Source organism: Aplysia californica, unplaced genomic scaffold (assembly GCF_000002075.1).
Source record: "Aplysia californica isolate F4 #8 unplaced genomic scaffold, AplCal3.0 scaffold00641, whole genome shotgun sequence".
Lineage (NCBI taxonomy): Eukaryota > Metazoa > Mollusca > Gastropoda > Aplysiida > Aplysiidae > Aplysia > Aplysia californica.
Window position 1 is genome coordinate 51,251 of NW_004797911.1, and position 7,755 is coordinate 59,005.

A 7,755-nucleotide genomic window follows, 5' to 3' on the forward strand; every position below is an offset into this window, starting at 1 on the left:
ATGGTTATATATTATGATTAACTACTATTACTGTCACTGTTTGTCCTATAGTCATAATGATTCATGATCATACTAGCCAGTCGACAAGGCATCCTGATGATGATTATCATTATTATTCTTATTTACCTGTATAGTATGTACTATCATTCCTCGAGGTCATCGTCCTCTTAGTCATCTTCATCCTCGCGCTCTTCATCTTCTTCTTCTTCTTCTTCTTCTGGTCAATAGTCTTCTTCTTCTTCTTCTTCTTCTTCTTATTACTATTATTATTTTAAAGTTAACAATAATAGATAGACAGAAACAACAAAATGACAGACAGACAGATAGAAACAACAGAAGGAAAGACAGACAGACAGAAGCAACAGAAGAAAAGACAGACAGACAGAAACAACAGAGGGAAAGACAGACAGACAGAAACAACAGAGGGAAAGACAGACAGACAGAAACAACAGAGGGAAAGACAGACAGACAGAAACAACAGAAGAAAAGACAGACAGATAGAAACAACAGAGGGAAAGACAGACAGATAGAAACAACAGAGGGAAAGACAGATAGACAGAAACAACAGAAGGTAGAAAAAGCAACCTCAGTCTCACATTCAGAAAGAGATTTCTCTAGGCGAGATAACGATACCGTTGTTTGATCCAACAAAGCTATGACAGTGGTCAAAAGAAAACAATTAATTATCATCTTAATGTTGTTTATTATACTGTCCAGGATTGCCAGCTGTGACGTAATCAGAGCAAAGGTCAGTGACCGGAGAGTAATACACTCGGGGGTCAAGGACATCATTAAGAGACAAGTCTATCTATGCAAATCACAAACATTAACACGGTGTCCTTTTCACTTTGCTATTCAACATTTTCTATCGATTGGCCGCCATTCACAGCTGATGGAAGTGTGAGAGAGACATTCGAATGTCGTGGGATTTTTACAGTTCATTGATTTTCCTCTCATCCTCCATCTCAACTCATTGTATGCAAGATTCGAACATTTTCTCAATAAAACCTGTTTGTTCAATACAACATTTCTTTGTTCCTGATGATTTGTTTAGGTGAGTGTTTTACGGCATTCGCAACACAATAAGGTCATATTATATAAGTGCCAAAGAATAGAGGTGTTTCTAGAGAGTGATATACACTAGAAAGAAGGAGGACAGATCAGGACGATAGACAGGGTCGGCTCGCGGGGCTAAAAAGTGGACGTGTCACGAGCACAATTAAGCTCTCGCTTGCTGAAGATAGTCAAGGGCATAGTAAATGAGACGGTGTATACTTTTAGGATCTTTGGGTTGGTGAGGGAGGACCTCGTTCTTTTATTTTCATTCTTTTTACTTGTCACTTTGATTTCTAGTACTAAATTTGTTTGTTAGCCAAACGTCAATTTCGTTCATCTTGTATTGGAACTGAACACTCAAGTACTGTAATAACTTTCACTACTCCACTACAAAACCATTCAAAGGCACAACTCATAGGACAGTCACGTTCACCTCCCTCAGGTTCACGGTCACAGAGTCACTTAAAATAGTGGCAAGACAGACAATGAACCAATCACAGTCCACTTGAGCACTCCGCTGGATTGCTCCGGGGCTCACATAATACATGTATTTGCAAAGAATAACGTACGGTCTATCGCGTTTATTTTTCGACTGCCTACTACTGTGGGCTATGTTTCGGCACTATTCGGCAGGAGCAGATTTGAGTTTTGCCGTCTTATTAATATTAATGTACCGCCAAACTCGCTACAAGTGTCGTCATCTCTTGGGTTATCTCCAAGAGCGATTTATAGGTCAGGTTAGCTAAAGCGCGTGGACTGGCGTGGCATAGATTTCTAGTAGATGTTTTACGGCGCTATAGACACATATATGACAGTTATGGTGCCAGTGAGGACCTTGTTTTGATATATTATTTGGCTAGTGTTTGTTTCTGGCTTCTTTTATTTTATTATTGTGGATGTTTTACGTAATAGCACATTACCAAATTTTAGGCGGCACTGCACGACCGTGCTCTATGGACGAACCGCGCCTGACGATAGATGTTTGATAGGGAAGAAGGAGCAAACCACACCAGAGCACCCGTTATAATGGGGTGTTGATGCGAGCTTGTCAACTTTTTAACGCTGTATGTGGATGCTGTAAATCCCCTTTTTTATGACCTGCCTTAAGGTAACATGTAGGAACCTTAGTTTGTTGTGGCCTTTATGAATGGGCTTCTAGATTCTGTTAGTCATCCAAATTGTAAACTGAGCGATTGGAATTTACCTCATTTCAACCGCTCACTTTACTCCACCCTTCCTCTTGTACCTCTAGGGTGTCGAGGGGAGGAAGAGCTTTCTGTCTCTAGCAAGTTGGATGGCCTGGACGGGTGGGATGTTGCGTGTCTTCAGGGTATCCTTCACACCCTGGATCCAGGTCTTTCTTGGTCTTCCTCTTGCCTTGTACCATAATACTTTCCTGTAATAGGCTTTACTGGCGAGCTGGTGAGGTGCCATACGTGTGAGATGTCCAAACCACCTGATTGTTTGCCTCTGAATGTAGTGGAGGACAGGTGTTGTTCCCACCATTTCTCTGATCTTGCTGTTTCTGACCATGTCCCGTCTGGTTTTGTTGACGGCTCTCCTTAGACATCTCATCTCGCAGGTGGTTATCTTACGTTCCAGACTTTTGGTCAGGGTCCATGTCTGGCACTGGTCGGTCAAGGTGGGGATGAAGACAGAGTTAATGAGCTTGGCTTTGGTCTCAATGGGGATGTTAGGATGTTTGAGGAGTGGGGCAAGCTGGTAGCTGACGCTGTTAGCCGTCTGTACTCTCGTCTCTCTTTCTCCTTTGAGATGTCCGTCTTCCGAAAAGATGCTACCAAGATACTAGAACTCGCTGACTTGTTATATAGGAGTTCTGTAGATGCCGATGTTGAGGTTGCTAGGTTTTCTGTGAACTTTCATCGACTCGGTTTTGCTTTTGCTGATCTTCATGTTGAACTTTTCACATTGTGTGTTCAGCCTGTCTGTGTACTCTTGAAGCTGCTCTTCTTTCTCATATGCCAGGCTTTGATCGTCCGCAAACAGCATCTCACTCACGTCTTTTGGTTTGGGGTTTGTTTCTTTCGTAATAACATTTTGTCCATGTTTATGATGAATAGTAGCGGGGATAACACACACCCTTGTCTCACTCGGGATGACACGTGCAACCAGTCAGTGAGTCCGTTTTGGGTGCGGACTGTGCTCACACTGTTGGTATAGAAAGCTCTGACGTTGTCCAACCGTTGTCCCTTAACGCTGTACTCTTCAAATGTTTTCCCCAGTTTGTTTCTGTCTACTGCGTCAAACGTGTTTTCCTGATCTACAAACACAAGCTTCTGATCTTTGGTGTATTCAATTGGTCACTTTGAAGGACACGCGGGCTAACTCAGATTTCGGGGGTTTCAAAAATCTTGACCAGCACCAAAAGTGGACATTACCCTACCTATAGGAGAAGTTTATTTTCACTGGTGTGTATATTAGTTTGGTTATAGAGAAAACTCTCCTTGTCTTTTATCGAAACTGAACAAAGGGCAGGCTACTGAGTTTATTGGTTAGAAAAGTCCACGTTGTCAAACTGACGTTTACACACATGTTTTCTCATTTCTTTAAAATGATAGCTGGCTCGATAGTATTAAAAGCTGAAGAAAAATCGACAAAAGGACCCTACAGTATGTTTTTGGTTTGTCTAAGTTTCTATAATTATGTTGTCAAGAAATAGTAGAATGGCGTCTTCCTCACTCCTTCCATGGCGATAAGCAAATTTTACCGGGTCATGCAGAGGTTCAATATATATGTTCGTAGTCTTTTTAACAAAATTGTTTTCTAGACATTTCATAATAACATAAGTTAAGTCTATTGGTACCAGGTCATTCATTTCTGTTATATTTTTCTTAGTTTGAAAGGAGACAATTTCTGAGCATTTACAAATAGTAGGAATAACATGTGTCAGCAAAAACTGGGAGATAAAAATCATCATCGAGTGCCATATCTGCGACAGACATCGGCGATCATGGTTCTCCTTTCATTCCTTTGATTTGATGCTCTTTAAAAAAGCTACATTTCCCTGATCTTTCCCCGTTACCCGTTTGTTTATGTTCCCTAAGTAGGTTGTTCTGGGCCTACCCCTGCCTCGTTTGCCTTCAATTTTGCCAGTGAGAGCTAGAAGTTCAAGGTCTTTAAGTCTATTCAGGTGTCCCAAAAACTGCATTTGTCGTTTCCTGATTGTTTTTAACAATGAGCCTCCAACGTAGGCTTCATCAAGCACTACCTTATTTTATTTCTTTTTCTTCCACGATATTCTCAGCAGTCTCCTAAGAAACCACATTTCTGTTGCTTCTATTTTATTTTCACTGTCTTTAGTGATTGTCCAGCATTCACAGCCATATAGAAGGGTTGACCAAACATAGCATTTCAGGACTTTCATTTTGGTGTTCATTGAGATGTTTCTATTTTTCAGGATTGGGCTCATTTTATTTCTGTGGAAAATTAAGCACCAGATGTTATTATCTAGATATTTACACTGTGGATTTTTTTTTTTGGTCGATGTTCACACATGGCAAGAAACACGGACAACTTTTGCCAAATAGAGAAAAAAAAACGAACTAAATTTATTAAATATATTATTCTGCTCAGCTCTCTTCGTCGTCAACACAAACGTTTGATGGTCTATTTTTGTAGGCCACTATCGTCTCAAGCCCAGACCTTGTCTCTCGTGAGTTATTTGGTCCAAACTGTCGGGACAATGCTGTTTGAGTGAGCTCTATTCTGGCATTGTGGGGAACTCTTTTGCCTTGAAATGGTCGCTTTTAAGCACAAGGGGGCTATCCCGAAAAATTCTGTTTTGTGAAAATCGAAGGTAAAGTTTTTGCCCCTTGTTCAGTTTCTTTAAAAGACAAGGAGAGTTTTCTCTATAACCAAACAAATATACACACCCATGATACCAAACTTCTCCTACAGGTAGGGCAATGTCCACTTTTGGTGTAGGTCAAGATTTCTGGAAACCTCCGAAATCTGGGTTAGGCCGCTTGTCCTTAAGAGTAAGAGTGACCAAATTCATCCACGTAAAAGGGAAGTAATTCCTCCCCCAAACCTAGAGAATTTGTATATAGATGTATACAGAGTTATGTCCCTTCATCTTGGACCAAAACGTGGCTACTCACGTGATCAAAGTTGAACACTGTACTACACACTCCAGTTGAAAAAAAATCTCTTGCTGTTTTTATTATTATTACTTTTAGGGTAATGATGATGATGATGATGATAATAAATATAAATATTATTGTTATTATTATTATTATCATTATTAATATTATTGTTATTATTATTATTATTATTATTATTGTTGTTATTATTATTATTATTATTATTATTATATTATTATTATTATTATTATTATTATTATTATTATTATTATTATTATTATTATTAGTAGTAGTAGTAGTAGTAGTAGTAGTAGTAGTAGTAGTAGTAGTAGTAGTAGTAGTAGTAGTAGTAGTAGTAGTAGAAATAGTAGTATTAGTAGTAGTAGTAGTAGTAGTAGTAGTAGTAGAAGTAGTAGTAGTATTTCAATTATTGTTTTTATAATTATTACTATTATTATAATCATTACATTTACTGTTATTACTGCTATTATTATTATTATTATTATTATTATTATTATTATTATTATTATTATTATTATTATTATTATTATTATTATTATTATTATTACTATTATTACCATTATTATAATTATTACTTTTATTATTATTATTATTATTATTATTATTATTATTATTATTATTATAATAATTATTATTTTTATTATTATTATTATCATTATTATTCAGGTTGTATCAATGCGTGTGTTGATAGATTTACTATGGAGTTTTTCAGACTTTCGTGGTGGTGTATCTCTCTCACTCCTGCTGGTCCTTGATAGGCATAATCGGAGCTCCCCCACCTAAACAGACGAAATAGTGTTGGTGGGAACGTAAAACGCGAACTTTAAAAAGGTATCACCCCCATCCCCTCCCCCCTCCCCCTTTTTTGTTTTTTACAGCTGTTATTTTAGAAAAACATTTTCACAAGCATATTATTCATTTTTCTTTCTTTTACAGCTTTTTTAAATTTCAGAAATGATAATTTCACATAAGTAAAAAATTATTCATTCATAGTTTGTTTTAAAAAAACAAACTCATACAGGTATATTTTTATTTTGGTCTTTTATAGCATTTTTTCTTCCTTCTGAAACGAAACACTCATAAAAGTATAATATTCATTTTTCAAAAAATTGCTTTCCTGAAAAGATATACACGTAGGAGGATGTTCATTTTTTTTTTATTGCTTTCTTGCGACGCTCTGTTTGAGAGCAAGACACGTCACATTGGACCCACACACACACACAGACACAGCGGAAGTTCCCCCAGTACATGGCCACAGATCGGTTTTAGCCGACTGCCGCCAATGCTGCAGATCCCACCTTTTTCAGAGCGTAGCCCTTAAGTTGTTTAGAGATTTTCTTTTTGTACTTCCTCCACTTTCTTCTGAACCAGCCCCGCTTGGAGATCGCTTCCCGCTTGGTAAGAGACAGCTCCGCGAGCAGGTCCATGGTGTTTTGGATGTCGGCTGTCACCTCCCCCAGCTCCCCCTCCTCATCGGCTGTGAAGTCACCCTCCTCCCTCACCTCCTCCTCCTGATTCTCTTCTCGCGCCTCCTCCTCAGCCAAGGTCACGGCGCTCAAGACCAGCAAGGTCAAGGCCGCGCCAAACACCAGCACTTTGAGATTCATGACGAGAGTGTTCCTGAAAGTCAAAAGCCAAACTTGAGTTGAAAAAACCAACCAAGTGTGCTGCTGCACAGACATTTCAGTATAGCCACGCACGTCGACGTGCCAGGGGTCATTTAGTGCAGGGAGAAAGAAAGATTCCACAGACAGAGACAACATAGGGAAAGGAAAACAAGAAGTACGACCTACCAGTGGCGCCCTCCAACCACCCTCCTCCCCACAGGACAATATCAAAGATGAAAAGAGATATACGAAGCAGACCACCAAAACGGTCTCGTCTAATCAAACACCGAAGCTAGTAGCACCACAAAAAAGTATAGGAAAGCAAAGGCTAGAGGTTTTTTTTCATATTTGGTAGGAATCAATCTTGAATTTTGCCTGGATGGTGGCCGAAGCATACTCCTATTGATTTTAGGAACACCAAAGTATCTATTTTAAGTTTTCACGTCAAATTAAAAAAAACTAGGTGCTTAGCAGAAATCACTTTTAAATTCTAGAGTGGCGAGATTTTTCTGATTTTTATAAATAAAATCACTAGCAGGTGACTAGAATCGTTTTGTCGTTTTTTATAAATAAGTTGGGTTTTTTTTGTTGGACAAAATTGAGCAAGCCAATCGGTGGATCAAAGCAGGGAAAGGTGCACGTCATGTTTTCTATGGACCCACGTCACGAAAGTCTACAAAGTAACAGATTATAAAACTCATTTTGTGGGGTTCCAGAAAAGCTGGGAAATATTTCGTCCTTATAAAGAGCCATGCAATGTAGAAAAGGCATAATAAGAATGAACTGCAAACGGAAAGAGGGAGAGAGGTAGACCAAATCAACTCTGTGTAGATGACCTACTATATTGTCACGAAAGTCTAGAAAGAAACAGAATGCAACCAGTTAAAGACGGAAAGAGGGAGAGACGTATCACTTCAAACGTCAGTCATATGTCTACGGGTGGTTCTGATACAAATGGAATTGATGAA